This window comes from Panthera uncia, assembly GCF_023721935.1.
Source record: "Panthera uncia isolate 11264 chromosome C1 unlocalized genomic scaffold, Puncia_PCG_1.0 HiC_scaffold_3, whole genome shotgun sequence".
Taxonomy (NCBI): Eukaryota; Metazoa; Chordata; class Mammalia; order Carnivora; family Felidae; genus Panthera; species Panthera uncia.
Genome location: NW_026057584.1, coordinates 71,925,554 through 71,942,832, shown reverse-complemented (window position 1 = coordinate 71,942,832; position 17,279 = coordinate 71,925,554).

Genomic DNA, 17,279 nt, shown 5'->3' with positions numbered 1-17,279 from the left:
CCCTCTCCCTCTCCCTCTCCCTCTCCCTCTCCCTCTCCCTCTCCCTCCCTCCCTCTCTGCCCTTCCCCTCACTCATGCACTGTCTCTTAAAAACACACACACACACAAAACACACATCCATACATGCTGACAAAAAAATCATTAATCTACCCCTAAATACATCCCCACAGTGGGCTCTGATATACCTTGGCTTTTTTATGCCTTATATCGAGTAATTTCTTATAGACATTGTCCAGCTTCTCAGAACAACGCACAACCAGGGATTTACACGTGAGCCACTGACCTTGCTAAATCAGCAGGTCATTCTCTCAGAGCCCTGTGCCATGTGAGCTCTCTGGCAAAGTCATGGGAAGGGAAACACAGTCTCTGGGCCCATTCAGATTTACCCTACTGGCTTGGCAGAGATGCCCAGGCAGATAAAACTATGGCTAGACTGAGCACAGAGTCAGCATTAAATGTAGAGGCAGATGCTGTTTAGGCTGGCCTCCCCAAAGCTGCCATTCCCATCCCCAGTGAGCAACCGAGATACTGTTCATGCTTGCCAACCTCCCGAATTAGAAAGCTGAGCCTGGCCTACTGTTGTCCAATGAATTTAATGGGCAATGACAAGATCTGAAGGTGATTCAAATGTGCTCATCCCTCGATCATGCTCTCGGGAGAGAAGGTTCTACTGTGGTAGATAAAATTTTCTGTGTGAATTATGAACCACCAGTGAACTATATTTGAAATTTTGCAAATAATAAGCAAGTCCAGATCTCAATTTTCATTCCACAATTGGATGTTGTAAAAAAATAGTGGCCATAATTGTTCCTTCCAGCTTTTTCCATGTTGAGCCTGTGAGAGGCTTATGAAACCAGAATGGAAGGGGAGGCAGGATGCCAGCCAAAGTCAGAGATCTGCCTCTTATTTCATCTGGTACATGGTATAGGTTTGTCGTGCTTCCTGCCTTGGAACCTTGAAATTTTACAGAAAACAAATTTTCATTTGTTATAAAAATGATGACAGTGAGGCTATTTCTTCTAAAAGAAAAGCTAAATCCCATTTGAAAAAGCAAAACAGTCCATATAGTTTATACATGAATACTAACTAGTACAAGATGACTGAATCAGGGGAAAAATCTGTTTAGTACAGCTAATACCCATGAAGAAATCAGAAGTTGATGTCGTGAGATTTTAGCTGGCCTGACAGCTCCTTTTGGGTGGCTGAAACCTTGGGGGAATATGGCTATGCATTGTGGCAAGGCAGAAAAGCACGAGGCAGGGTGAGGGACCTGCTTGGACTTTAGTGTGCATTGCCCCTGAGCCCGGTGTCTGGGCTCATCCCGTGGCCTGCACTAAAAGCAGAACATGGAGATATCAAGGCAATGGGACTGTAATTGAAAGATGTAGAAGTCATCCGAGTACTGTAAATGTGACCTTATTTGAAGAAAGAGTCTTTACCAAAAATCAAGTCAACGTGAGGTCGTGACCATCCGTGCAAAAAAGCAAAATTTGGACACGGAGACCGACACAACAGAGTAGCCAATGTGAAGACACAGGGAAAAGATACTCATCTACAAGCCAAGAACGTCTGAGGCCACCAGAAGCTAGGAGGGAAGCCTGGAGCAGATCGTTCTCTCCCACCTTCAGAGAAAGCTTGGCCCTGCTGACATTGACTTATGAGATAGTAAATTTCCGTTTTTAAGCTACTAAGTTTATGGTACTTTGTTATGGCATCACTAGCAAACTTGTACAGGGAAAAAACAGTAGGGTTGTACCAGAATGTAAAGTCTGGGAGCATGACCTGGACCAGGAGGTCAGGATTCCACAGAGGCCACAATTCACCCAAACTTCTCTCTCAGTGCTGTGGAAACCACATAGTTGAAGGAAAAAAAAAAAAAAAGTGAAAGAAAACAAAAAAAAAAAGAGCCTAGGGAAGGGTTGAAAGCTCTAAACCTACAGGAGAGGGATGGAGACCAGCTCCGGAGGTAGGCGGAAGTTGCATAGAATCCTGACCAGAGTCCTGGGCTACCATCTCTAGGCGTGTGGAGAGAGCTGCCAGCAGATATCTTAGCACAAGAGTAAGACAAGAGTGTGGGGCCTTGGGCCTGCAGAATAAAGGGGACAAGGTCTAAAGGGGAGGTTTTGGTGTTAAGGCAAGCATGTTCAGAGCTAAGAGGCTTGACACTTTCAAAGAAGGAGAAAGGTGTTCCTCACTCAAATCAAAGTAACTGGGCTGAAGGAAAACGGGAAGAAACAATTCTTCAGAAATAAGATTGTGTTCACAATATGTCCATTTTACCTTCCTAAAAATTAAGTAAAAAACAAAAAAACCAAACATGTATATTAGTATTCATCACCGGTGGGTCTAGTTTCCTTACTATGTACTGATACCAACAAAACATTTGAGGCTGTTGGAGGATTTTCAACTCTGGCCAGAGAGGGGTACCCCATGTCTGTATGATTACATCACATTAAGAATTTAATTGGCTCCTTTAGGCAAGATTTCTGAATTTTTTCTATTTCCGACAGATAAGCATCAAGCCATAAATCGCATTTTTGATCCAAGGGAAATACCAAGGCAGTTGTCAGTTCAGAAAAGATAAAGTCTGATGGCCAAGGAGTGAATTTACTGAGTCTCGTGTTACATTTGCAAAACAAGCAGAACTGAACTGAGCCTGCAAGTGAAATGGAAATCAGTGTTTCAGAACAAAAATAGAATAATGCATGAACTGTATCCGCTCTTGATCACATCTGAGTAGAGGCGGAGGCACTGGGTTTTCATTTCTGTTTGTCATTCTTGTCTTACCCACACAAAAATGAACTTGCTAACTGAGGTGTAATCATAGTGTCCCCAATGGATCCATCCTCCTAGACAGTTTCAAATCATCTCATAGAACCACATTCAGTTTAAATATGCTTTCCTTGTAACCCATGAAAGGAATGTTACATTCCTCCACCACACAAAATATGAACATTATCCACGTCTCCAAATGAGCAAAAGACTGCCCAGATGTCTGTTACTGTGAATCCTCTGGGAAAAAAGAAAGAGAAAAAAAACAATCTTTTTTCTTATAAAGAAAACTGTCTCTGATTCTTACAAGAAGGGACTATATATATATATATATTCACAAAAAAATCTATAAAATCTTTGGAAATACAAATAATGATGGAAATGCTATATTTTCAGCTTCACTTACCATAGTGGCTGATATTTACCTTATATGATAGAAGAGAAATGCTTCCATATGATGCCCAGCAAAGAATCTCTGAAGTGTGTTACCTGGAACTTTAATCTTATTAGCTCCTAAAGATCTTTAAGGGAAGAGGTCAAAGTTGATTTGTTAAATACCACTAGAGCACCGTTCTTTGGGTTAAAAAGAACTTTACAAAATGTGCAGTAACTAAATAGGGCCACTGAATCATCCAGTTGGGGAACATTTTAATTAGTAACTAGACTCAACCATGAATTAGTTTGATCTTGGTAACAAAAATGATCAAAAGCACTTAATTGAGCATTTTTTAATCTGCTATGTTCTATTGTGTGAAGACAGAGGAAGATACGTACCCACATCCCAATTAAAGAAATGATTAGGATAATTCTACCTAACAAGAATTGTGGTAACAAAGTAGCAACTGTCTATCTGTTGAGGACCTATTATATCCTCGGTGTGGTGCTCAGGCTTTACATGCACCATTTCCTTTATCCTCATAACTCTTTGAGGCAGATGTTTTTATCTCCATTTTACAGTTAAGAAAACTAAGGTTAGGGAAGTACTTGCCAAATATCTCACTGTCAAGAATTGTGAAGGGTCTGAGATTTTACCCTACTTGTAAATTAATGAACTAGCCTGCCAATTTCATGCATGCTGGCAGAAGACACAAAACTCCTGGGTCAGAGACCAAACAAATTACTTTCCTGGCACAGCAGACATTCTGAGCTTTGTGTACACATCAGTTTCCAAGTTAGAGTGACCTTCATCCCAGTTTGCCCAGAACTGTTTCACTTTCAGCATTAAATGTCCCAGGCAAACCAGAACGGTCGATCACTCTAGTGCCACTTGTCCTCCAAATCCTACAAAGGCAATGGGGAGCAGCCCAGGTGCAATGTTCACATCGTAAGCCTAACTCACAACTGAGAAACCCCAAGCTCAGGAACCCCACCTCCCCAATCATATAATTGTTAGTAAGGGGTGCCTGGGTAGCTCAGTCAGTTAAGCACCCAACTCTTGGTTTAGGCTCAAGTCATGATCTCATGATTCGTGGGTTCAAGCCCCACATCAGGCTCCATGATGTCAGCATGAAGCCTGCTTGCAATTCTCTCTTTCCCTCTCTCTCTGCCCCTCTCCTGTGCATGTTCTCTCTCTCTCTCTTTCTCTCTCTCTCAAAATAAATTAACTTTAAAAATAAAAAATAATAAGATAGTTGTTAGTAAATTTTCCCATTTTTTTTTTCCCAAAAGAGATGTTAGTTTTATTATCTTGGGTAACAACAAATATGCCCAGTACCCTGGAGGGAGAGACTTTATCTTCTATGGCTGTTCACTGTACAAATACCTGTGAAAAGATTATCTGATACAAAAGCTATCACAAGCACAGAAAAGTGAGAGACTCAGAGCTATCTCCCAAGCTTTCATAGCTGATAAGTGGTGAGAGTAGCATTCAAATCCAGATTCTTCAGATGTCAAAATCCATGTGCTATCCTGCCTCTTACATTATTCTTCTCAGATTTACAAAGTTAAGGTCAAAAGAGGGTGAGCTTTTCTTCTAGCTAAAGCTTTGAATTCTTAATCATATTTAAAAACATATGGTATTTTCCATCCTGAATGAACTTATGGAATAGAAATTCGGAGGTATTGCAGAAATGATACTGTAATCCAAAATAAAGTACAATGAGTCTGTTAAGCTGATTTCTAAGGGCTCTTCCTTCCCTGAGAGTCTGTGATTCTCCATCCACATTATTACCACCTGCTATCTCCTCTCCTCTTGTGATGAATGCCTTGCACAATGTTATATTCTTCTGCCTCATTTTGAATCCAGGCAGAATTTTAGCAGCAAAGCTGGGATGTGTATTTTGATACCAGTGTAATTTAAAAACAAATTACATTATAAAAAGAAAACTAAGATGATAGTGCAGAAACTTACTTTTTTTTTTTTTTAAGTAATCTCTATGCCCAATGTGAACTCAAGAATTCAAGATCAAGAGTTACATACTCTACCAACTGAGTCAGCCAGGCACCCCTCACATTTTTTCTTTTTTGACAAATTTTCATTAATTGTGCAATGGTAACCAAAGCATCAAATAAGTGTGACTTTTTAGGCAAAGCTTAAAGTATATATTTTCTCTAATATTGAGATCAAATTTCCTTTTTGTTTAACTCAAGGCTTTAGCAGGGGAGGATATTACTGTATGCTTTAAAAGGTTATTTTGAATTCCGTTCTACATAGAGCTGGTTTTTTTCTCTATTGCTCTCCAAAGATCAAAGAAAGATGAAAAGAAAAACCAAATAAGCAAACAGAGAACAAAGGAGTTTCTGTATTGCCTAAGTGACAATTTGCTATAAGGACATTGTGGCAAAATAGGTGCACAAAAGGTAAGCAAATATGAAAAAGGTGATAAAAAATAATGCATCCTTCAAAGAGGTAGCTGATGATCAGGAGACCCTTAGGACATGATCGCATCACCCCCAACCACGTGGATTATGTAGAAACAATTATGGTTCCCATTCTGGGATCTCCAGGCTGCTCAGGGGCTCTAAAGATTAGCACTCATGACCCATAGCTATTTTCAGTGCCACAAAATTATCCCCTCTCCCAGCAGGGGCTTCCCACACCATCCATCCAAATGCATGGAGCAGCAGAGATACCACAGCGGATGGTGTAAATTTTGGCAGACTAAAGAGCACTCATCCCACCTAAAAATACTCAAATTCAATTTAAGCAAAACTGCTCAAATAGACTCTGAGCTAATCTGGACCGTCAGAGGGCCAAACCGCAACCTTGCCTCCCCGGCTAGCTCACACACATTTTGTTGAGACTTCAGCAGTAGTGAAGAAATGCCCCCACCAAAGCTTTGGTCTATACATCTAATGAAGAAAAGTAGAAATATGACTTTATTATCAAATGCAGTTTGGCTCAAAAATCTTTCAGAACATGGAGTCTGTGGGATAGAAAATAATGAAAGCGGTGTTTAGAATCGAGCTATTTTTCTCTCCCAATGAACTGGGATCTGGCATGCTAGGGAGAGCACCAGAGTTCATTTGGATTGTGCAAGAAAGTTTAAGAAAAGTTGATTTTCAGTAGGCTTATTTTTAGAGGAAAAAACTCTTGAGCGCTCCATTTTCTACTCCCCGACACAAAGCATAAAGATGCTGCTGGCTGAGGAAGTACAGGCACACAAGCTTTATTGACATTTCTGCTTGTAATTGAATGGGCTTCGGCAAAGGATATTGCTGCTTTTCTGAAGCATTTCCTGCTGGCTTCAAAACACAGAAGGCTGGCATTTAAGTAGGGCCCAGTTATCTAAACCACTTTGCTCTTGAAATCAGCACCCCTCCCCCTCCTGACTCCCACACTCCACCACCCAACTTTCATCTTATACAAGGTATTCTTTGCATCTTCTTTCTTTCTTCTCTCTCTTCTGCCCAATTTTTGACATTTCCATTCTTTGCCTGATGCCATAGCTATTTTCTGACCTTTTCCATAGTTCACAGGTTTAAGATTCTTTTCTTGTCATTTCTGTTTTCGTGGAATACACACTGGTCACAGAGGAGAAATGTTAAAATTACTGTTTATCACAAGTGATTGGCGTTTTGTCTTCCAAGTGCATCAGGAAGATTCTTAGGTGACCTGGATTAGAAAGGCCACCCTTTCTGAGGTGGCATTCTGGAAGCTGGAGAAGTCAACTTTCCAGGTGACCATTCCTGATACCACACAATTAAGATCAAAACGCCTCTCACCACTGTCCTTCCTAATATTCTCAGCACCAACAACATGCATTTATTTTGTGCCAACCACATGCTATGTGATCTGAGTAACAAGCAGATTCCACTTTCCTAATCCCCATCCCCACAAGCTCATGCAAAGATAAAAAGGCAGATGTTACAAATTATCCTGTGTTAAAATCCACCCAGGGGCCAAAGAGACCCAGAATCTAGAGCCAAGGTTCTTGTCCTGACTTTCTACATCTTAAAAATCTGTGACTTTCCCCACACCTACACGGACACAGGATTTCAAATAGCATATATTAAAATGCTTTTATTTTTTTACTTTTTAAATTTTTTTAATGTTTAATTTTGAGAAGGAGAAAGAGACATAGTGTGAGTGGGGGAGAGGCAGAGAGAGAGGGAGACACAGAATCTGAAGCAGGCCTCAGGCTCTGAGCTGTCAGCACAGAGCCGATGTGGGGCTCGAACTCATGAACTGCGAGATCATGACCAGAGCCAAAGTCAGGTGCTTAACCGACTGAGCCACCCAGGTGCCCCGAAGGGACTATTTTTTTAAATCTATATTTAGTTGTGGTCTTATATGAAAGAAGGAATTGTTTTATCGTTATCTACCTTGAAAAGGTTTTTTATTCAGAAATCAGACTATTGGATAATGTAATCCACAAAATTTATTAATGACCTACTATAAAATGTTAACATATATATGTATGTGTGTCTTATTTTTTTAATCTCCAACCAATGTTACTAAAGAGCATATTTTTGTAGGACAACACGCATTTTCTCACTACTTCTCTTCAACCACAGTTGAAATAAAATTCTACAAGGTCTGTCAGTATCTTCGGATTTCCATTAATTTTTCAATTTCTAAAGTGCATCGTTCACCACATACACCCACAGCACAATCTCCAAGAGAGAACAGAGCACATATGCCTCCTTTCCAAGCCCGTCTACTCCCAACCTACACCAGCACACATCTTCAACTTGAAGACAAATTATTGCCCTTTCTTTCCTACCCACAGGGAAGAAGGGGCTCAGAGGAGGTGCATCTGTGGAAATCTTCCAAAGAAGAGACTTTGCATGCAATGTCATCAGTTTATCATTTCATGTTTCATAACAGGATTATCATAAGTTATGTTTAGGAAAGTCATTCTTTATGGTTAAAGTAGGATTAACTAATAGGATTGAGAGAAACTTAAAACCATTCAGAAAATAAGATTATTCACGGTTGTATTTCTCTGTATTTGAATAATGGAGAATTATCTCTTACCCAAAATGACCATGAAGTTCAGCTCACCTAAATGTATAAGCACTAGAAACATTGCAGATAGTTGTGGAATAGCGTTAGAGAAAGCATTTCCCATTGAGAAACCTCGGAGGCCACTTGTCCTTGAAGAAATACAGTTTTTAATGCAGCACAAAGCAAAGAAACATGATTCCCTTTCAACAAGTACTTCTTGAGGACCCGTGGGGTGGTCCAAATCCGGGATACCCTGAAACTTCATTCATCAACTGTACAAAGCATTATAGCTGGGGCGATGGGGGTATTAGGAACATCTCACATACTGGCATCAGCCAGAGCAGGGTGGGGCAGAGAGAAGAGGAAAGTGAAAGCTTAGAGACCAGAAGACACTCAGGAACTGAGAGCCAGCATGACCACAGCTGAGACATCAGGCACCAGAAGCGCCTGGAAAGACATTTTTCCAAGCTCTTTGACTTTCACTAACACTTCAGAGGCAGTTGGCAGAAGCATTTTTAAAAGTGAGATGTAATAAGCAAGATGAAGAAATCTTTATTCGAAGTCAAATGAAAAGGACAAGAAGGTAGAAAAATGCCTGAAATAAAAATGCATTTGACACAGTGAGCCAGCATATATGTCCCACACATAACTGACCTTAACAGTAAAAGGAACTTGAACCAAAAGAACCTTTTGTGCTGAGCCTTTTACTGTAGTTAAATATGAAAGCCATCTCCCCACGTCCCATATTCTCTCCTCCTAATATGAAGTTGTAGGTTGAGCGCTCCTCTGGCAGTTCATTTTCTACAGTGATAAGTTTTGTTTTCTGTATCTAATAGTGTTCTTCAAAAGCAGAATGTTAGCTAAACTGCCAGATCAAATTCAACAGAATACTCAGACAACCAGGTTTTATGTTCTTTGGACTTAATTCAACAGGAAGTGCACAATAACACCCCTGAAGTATACTTGCCAAAAAAAAAAAAAAAAATCAAACCCGAATCAGATCAAACCTTCAGATCTAAACACCAATTTGCAGGAAATACAAGAGAAGGAAAAACATGTTAAATAGCAATATGACAAATCTAACAAAATCTAGAATGTGGCAACTTCTACAGGACTACAAACCCAGCTTCTTAAACAATTGCAAGGAAGAAAATAAGGGAAGGGAACCTATAGATTTAAAAGACTTACCAGATGCATCGACCAAGTGCAAAGTGTGCATTGGTTTGGATTCTGGTGTGAACAAACCATCTATAACAAAAAGTTTGTGAGACAATCAGGCAAATTGGAATGCTTACTAAATATTTGGTGACATTGGTGGTTCAGTCCATTAAGCATCCAAATTTGGCTCAGGTCATGACGTCACAGTTCATAGGTTCGAGCCCCGTGTTGGGTCACCTGTGCTGACAGCTCTGAGCCCGGAACCTGCTTCGGATTCTGTGTCTCTATTTCTCTCTGCCCCTCCCCTGCTCATGTTCTCTCTCTTTCTCTCTCTCTCTCGTTCTGTCTCTCAAAAATAAACATTAAAAATTTTTAATATTTGATGATATTAAAGAATGACAATTAATTTCACTTAGAAACATAAGAGTACTATTTTAAAACAATAGTTTGGGGCGCCTGGGTGGCTCAGTCGATTAAGCGTCCGACTTCGGCTCAGGTCATGATCTCACAGTTCGTGAGTTCGAGCCCAGCGTCGAGCCCCGCGTCGGGCTCTGTGCTGACGGCTCAGAGCCTGGAGCCTGTTTCAGATTCTGTATCTCCCTTTCTCTCTGCCCCTCCCCTGCTCATGCTCTGTCTCTCTCTGTCTCAAAAATAAATAAACATTAAAAAAATAATAATAAAAATAAGTAAATAAAACAATAGCAATTATTATGGCAAAATGATAGAATGCCAGGGATTTTGCATCTAACTAGTCCAAGAGGGAAGTTTCGTGTGAAGGTAGAGGTAGCAAGAGGAGGGTATAGATGAAGTAAGACCGGCCATGTGTGGGTGATTGCCGAAGCTAGGTACTGAGTGCCCATGGAAGTTGGTTATGCTGTTTCTTCTACTTCAGTGTGTGTTTGAAAATATCAATAATAAAAGGTTTTTATTTAGTGAATATATAACAACATTAAAAATAACAAAATTTGTTCTAGGGGAGACTTTTGACATATACATTGATAATTTATACATATTTTCTCATTTACACAAGAAAATTATCAAAGCATTGCTTGTTACCCTAACAGCTTACAGAGAGTTTCTAACAAGCAATAATCAAAATGACCCAAACACCCACAAATCAATAGAAGAATCAACATAATTTGAATAAACATTTCACAACAAAAAAAGTACAAATGCGTCTTAAACATGAAAAATTTTACAACTTCACTTCATACTAAGAGAAATGCAAATTAAAAACAAAATTAAATACTATTTTTCTCCTATCAGCTTGACAAAGATCAAAAGTTGACATATTGGCAAGACAATGGTGACAAAGGCATTCATATATTTCTAGTAGGAATTGCTCTCCAATATTTATGGAAGGCAATTTGTCAGTATCAGTCTTACAAATGCACCTACTTTTTATTTTTGTTTAAGTAGCCTCCATGCCTAGCATAGAGCCCAATACCAGGCTTGAACTCATGACCCCGAATTCAAGACCTGCACCGAGATCAAGAGTTGGATGCTTAACCTACTGAGCTACCCAGGCACCCCAGCACCCACATTTTGATATGCCAATCTACTTCTAGGAATTTAGCTTACAAATAAACTGTCACACACAGGCAAAGTTGCCTTTGTACAAGGTTATTCACTACAACGTTTTTTGAAATAGTAAAGGGTTACAAACAACGTAAATCTTTATAGAAAGGCACTGGTAAAATAAATTCTGATCCATGCGTAAAATGGAAGGCTATAAAATCACTAAATAACAGCAAAGCTTTTATTTCTGATTAGGAAACTATCTTTAAGATATATGTTCACTGGGAAGCATTAAGTATATAATAATGTACATAAGGTACCTAATATATATGTTATATATGTAAACATATATATATAACATATATATGTTATATAACATATATAAGCATATGTTATATATAAAACATGTTTTATAATATATATAGGATATATATTATATATGTATATATTGTATAATATATAAACATATATATTAATAATTTCTTAATGTCTAAAATACCTTAGGAAACTGATTACTTTGTTTGCTCCAGAGCAGAGACCTTGAGGTTGCTGGAGAAGTGATCAGAGGAAGAAGGGCATATAGATTCACTATACCTTTTTGTAACTTTTGAGTTTTGAATTACATGAATGTATTATCTATTTAATCAATTAAAATTTTTTTAATCTTCAGAGATGTTAAATTGACTAATTTGTAAGAGACTTAAGACAGGTGTTGTCGATATACAATAAGTACTTAAATGGGAAGGTTTTCCCAACAGTAGAATGGGACTTCCAGAAGAAAAGGGGCCATCACATGACTACAGGGCTCAGGATCCATGTAAAGAGATTCCCAGGCGGGCCGCCTGGGTGGCTCAGTTGGTTGGGTGTCCGACTTCAGCTCAGGTCATGATCTCATGGTTTGTGAGTTTGAACCCTGCATTGGGCTCTGTGCTGGACAGCTCAGAGCCTGGAGTCTGCTTCAGATTCTGTCTTCTTCTCTCTCTGCCCCTCCCCTGCTCGCACTCTGTCTCTTTCTCTCTCAAAAATAAACGTTAAAAAAAAAAATTAAAAAAAAAAAAACCGAAAGAGATTCCCAGGCTCAGAAATCCACTCCCCTACCTCGTGTGGCACGGAGAGGAAGACCAATACAGGCAAATATGTCTTCGTGCTTTTAAGATCAAGGGATCATTTTCTCTGTAAAGGTTGCCCCACACCCCTCCTGAAGCACATATAATGGGGAAACAGCAGAGAAAATAATGAAATAAAAGGGAAAAACAAAACACTAAAGTAAACTGATGCAGACTAAAGAAAAAATTACAGTAGGGGCGCCGTGGTGGCTCAGTCAGTTAAGCATCTGACTTTGGCTCAGGTCATGAGCTCACAGTTTATGAGTTTGAGCCCCACATGGGGCTCTCTGCTGTCAGCACAGAGCCTGTTTCTGATCCTCTGTCTCCCTCTCTCTGCCCCCCTCACTCTCTCTGTCTCAAAAATAAACATTTTTAATTAAAAAAAAAATTTTTTTATGTTTATTTTTTGAGAGAGAGAGAGTGCGAGAGGGGGATGGGCAGAGAGAGAGGGAGAGAGGGAGACACAGAATCTGAAGTAGGTTCCAGGCTCTGAGCTGTCAGCTCAGAGCCCGATGCAGGGCTAGAAGTCACAGACTATGAGATCATGACCTGAGCTGAAGTCAGATGCTCAACCAACTGCGCCACCCAGGCCCCCCCAATAAACGTTTTTTTTTAATTACAGCAAAAATATCTGCTATGGATTTCCAGCTCTAGTTTTTCCTCTGACAGAAAAGGCAGGGACGGCCTTGGGCGGGAGGAGAAGGAAACCATCAGCAGAGCGGATACAGCCAAACACTGACCCACAAAATGCTGGTGGCTGGCAACCTTGCAAGGCCATCTCTTTCCCATGACCTGTCTGGCTACAGTCAGAGCTCCTTTCTCAATCTTTGGTACCAGAACCTTTCTAACACACAGAAAAGGTGCCCATTCCTGTGACGTGTATGACCTATTGGTAGCATCTACTGCTCAGAATGTGCTGCTGTGGGGCTGTTTTCTTATCAGTGCGGTATGCAGATTCCCAGTGTGACTTTCCAGATGCTTAATGGGTCAAGCTCCTGGACGATAGTAAACATGGGGCCAGCAGTGGGTCAATAGCAGCTTCCAATCATTTCTCTGCCATTTTACAATGTGTAACAACTCATTTGACTCTCTTTATCTCTTTTTATGGCCTTTTCCCACCTGTAAAGTGAAGTAAATACATTTTTACTTTGTAGGAGTTGGGCAAGGTAGGGATTTGCAGAAATTAGTGTTTTCACTAATCTTCTCAAGTGCACTTCCACAAACAAGTGACTATTACCATCTTCTAATGAAGACTGTTTGTCTCTTCGCTCTAACACCCACCGATAAGCCTCCAAGGCCCAAGGCAAGGGAAAGTATACTCATCACTGTTTGCCTTATTATCAAGATCAACTAACATCAAAGCTATGCTTACATGCCATCCTGCACACAGAATCAAGACTCGTTGCTGGGGTATTCTCCTATCTGCAAACGTGTCTCCCTGCATGATAACTCAGAGGAAACATCCCCACATACACCTCTGAATTACTAATGGATTCTTTGTTTTGGGTCTGGCAAGTAGAGAGAGAACACAGCACAAGTTTTCTGCTACAGAATGCAAGGACTTAAAAATGTCCCTGAAGGAAAGGAATATCCCAGTGCTTTGGAGAAAGAGGGGAGAGAAGGGCATACTACATTTTAAAAACAGACAAAGGAAGCTGGTGAACCCAGGGCAGGCACCAGAGGCTCAGAAGCATCTTGCAAAAACAGGAGACAGGGCCCCTTGAAGGGGGCTTCCTTATCAACCACCTCCCACCCGAGAGTCATCCCCTTCCTGGTTGGCTTTCTTGCAGTGACAGTCTGACATATATCTCTCATACTTTCAGAACTGGGCATTAGATACTGTATATAACTAATGTTAAGAGGAAAAATCTAAAGATGAAATGCAACTGCTAAACTGTGATTGTATGAAGAAGGTAATAATGGCTCCCCACATACAAATTAAAAGAAGAGAGTACTACGATGAAAGTGTCATAATTTTAAAATATTATTAATGTCTTTAATGTTATATTGTCCTTTCACTTAAAAGACAAAAAAAAAAAAAGCTATCTGGCAACTTTACTGTTATGAGAAGCCATTTTACAAGGCTTTCAGCATTACTAAGCACCATTTCAAATACTTTGGTCCTAGCAGGAACTACTCTCCCATTGCAGTTAACCAGACCAATATCCCTCTTAAAATGAGGTTTACAAGCCTATTTAAAGGGTAATAACACGTTGCCTTCTTTGGATGAGACTTTCATCCTGATGGAGGCTCTAGTCCATCCTCAGAGTAAAGAATCCAGGTTATACTCATGTCACAGCCTGCAAAACAGGTCTGCGTTTTGAATGACTTACACAAGATAGAGTGAGAGAGGACCCTACCACCCTAAGTGGGCTGCCCCACGGTGGTGCACCTGCCCCAAGGGAATCAGAATTGGGATTCCAGGCCTCCTGTTCCTGTGGAAGCAGAGATAGTGGCAGAGTGGGGAAGACCATGCTGGCAGAGATGGGGAAGGAAAAACACATTGTCCTCATTTTTGCTTTTCCCCTCTTCTTCTCACGTTTCTATATAGTAAAACAGGTTGGTTGTCTCTTCGTGGTTTATGCCACTCCTTTATTTACTCCCACATACGGTCTTGTTAATAACTGGTAGATATTTCTATCTGGGGGGTAAAAGGAAACAAACGCCCTATCCATCTGTGAGGCTCATGTTAAATATGTAGGGTTGGGGGGCGCCTGGGTGGCTCAGTCGGTTGGGCGTCCGACTTCGGTTCAGGTCATGATCTCGCGGTCCGTGGATTCGAGCCCTGCATCGGGCTCTGGGCTGACAGCTCAGAGCCTGGAGCCTGTTCCAGATTCTGTGTCTCCCTCTCTCTCTGACCCTCCCCTGCTCATGCTCTGTCTCTCTCTGTCTCAAAAATAAATAAAACGTTAAAAAAAAAATTTAAATATGTAGGGTTGGGAAGGATAGAATCTAGAGGGGATGCCCCATGGATTCTAATTACTTACACCCTTCACATTTCCTTGGTTTGCCCTCCTTCACCATCACCTCCCGGACGACATCACTGCTGTTAGCTCAGATCATACTGTTGAAGGCCTTGCTTGTAAATGAGGTGAAAAAGAACCTACTTAATATAACTTCATGGTAAAGTAAGCATTTGCTCAAAAGAAGCCTTCTTTGCCTGGACATGCATTATATTCTATCCAATCAGTTGGGCTGCCCTCAGTACAGCCTCTCCTAAGGGATGGCTGCCCTTTGATGCCCTCCTGGCTTTCTGCACCTTGCAGAAAAGGAGGCCAATCAATGAGTTCTGGACAACAAGCAATCACACATCTAGGTTTTATGCTACAGACCCATGCCATCCAATACAGTAGCCACAAGCCACATGTATCTATTTATAGTAATATTTAAATTTTAATTAAAATTATTTAACTTTAACAAATTTAAATTTTGATTTCTCCATTACACCAGCCACATTTCAAGTGCCCAAATCAAATGTGGCTTGTGGCTACCCTACTGGTCTGAGCAGATACAGAACATTTCCACCATCGCAGAAATTTCTATTGTCAGCTACAGAAGGAATCCTCTTAGCCTTCTTCTCATCTCATCTTCTACATCCCCTATGAGACTGTGAGATTCTCTGAAAGTGGGGGTGGGGTTTTGTCACCTCTAAACCCCAGCTTCTTGTCCAGGGCTCTGAGGGAAAGCACTCACAAAATATTTGCTAGATGGTATGGATGATCCTTCCTTTTTGCTCCCACAGCATGTACCTACTTTGGTCAAAACACTTTAACATACTTTTTCCCTGAAAAAAGGTTTTATTGATTTGTATTGATTTTAAAAGTAATACAGAAAAATAGAAGATAACAAAAATCAAAAGGTAATATTCTTACCTATATACAACCACTCTTAACATTTTGAAATATTTTCATTCATTATTTAACAAATAGATATTTTTGTTGTTTACTGAGGTATAATTTGCACACAGTAAAATTCACTTTTATATGATCTACGTATGATATGTGACAAATGGAATTGCCGCCACAATCTCTTGACTATTTCTAACAGCCTTGAAAGTCCCCTCCTGCCTCTTTGTGGCTAAACCACTCTCTCCACCCCCTCCTCTGGCAATCAAATCTGATTTCTGGTCCTATAGTTTTGACTTTTCAAGAATGTCATATAAATGGAGTTATATAGTAACTGGCTTTTTTAGTCTTCTTTCATTTAGCATAATGCTTTTGAGATTCATCCATGTTATTGCATGTAATTATCTGTTCATTTTTTATTATTGTGGAGTAGTTTTCTATTGTATGGATACACCACAATCTGTGTATCTGTCCTACATTTGATGGATTTGGGGGTTGTTTATAACTTTTGTCCATTATGAATAGGAGCTGTTAAAACATTCAGATGTAGATTTTTGTGCATGCATGTGTTTTCATTTCTCTTGGGAAAATTCCTAGGAATTGGATTGTTAGTCACACAGTAAGTGTATGACTAATGTTACAAGATATTTTACAGGAAACTGCCATACAGGCTTTCAAAGTGGCTTTTCCGATTGGCCTTCCCACCAGCTGTGTATGAGAGTTTCGGTTGCTCCGCATATTCATCAGGATGCTATATTTTCCTTTTCTTTCTTTTTTTCTTTTTTTTTTTTGTTTGAGCCATTCTTATGCATGTGTAATGTATTTCATTGTGGTGTTCATTTGTATTTCCCTATGATTAATGATGTTGAACATCTTTTATGTGTTTATTTGTTGTCAATATCTCTACTGTGTGAAGTTTTTGTTTTAATCTTTTGCTCACTTTGTTAAATTGGGTTGTTCGTTTTCTTATTACTGAGTTGTTTCTTTATGTATTCTCAATGCCAGCACTTACTAGAAATGTGTTCTACACATATTTTATTTGCCCTTCAGTTTGTGGCTGGTCTTCATTTCCTTAACAATGTTTTCTGAAGAGCAGAGGTTTTGGATTTTATGTCTTTTTGCTTTTGTTTTTGGTTTTTTTTTTTTTTTTGAAGTGTAGAAGTCTCTAATTATACTGAAGAACAAAGAAATATTTCTAAGTAACTGCCATATGCTCAACTTTGATCAGCACTGGAGATACAATAAAGCTTAAATTTGGACTTTTTCTTGTTAACAAAATTGGCATCTATTGGCTCCTACCCTACTTTTTCACTGTCTTATCATGAATAGTTTCACATCATTAAATATTATTTGAAAACATGACATGTAATGTGTACCTAGTATTCTCATGGCTATATCTTAACTATCCCACTGTATTTGGGAATGTTTATATTGATGCCAATCAATTCTAAAAAATAAAGAAAAAAAACACATGATTGCCATCCTTGTGAA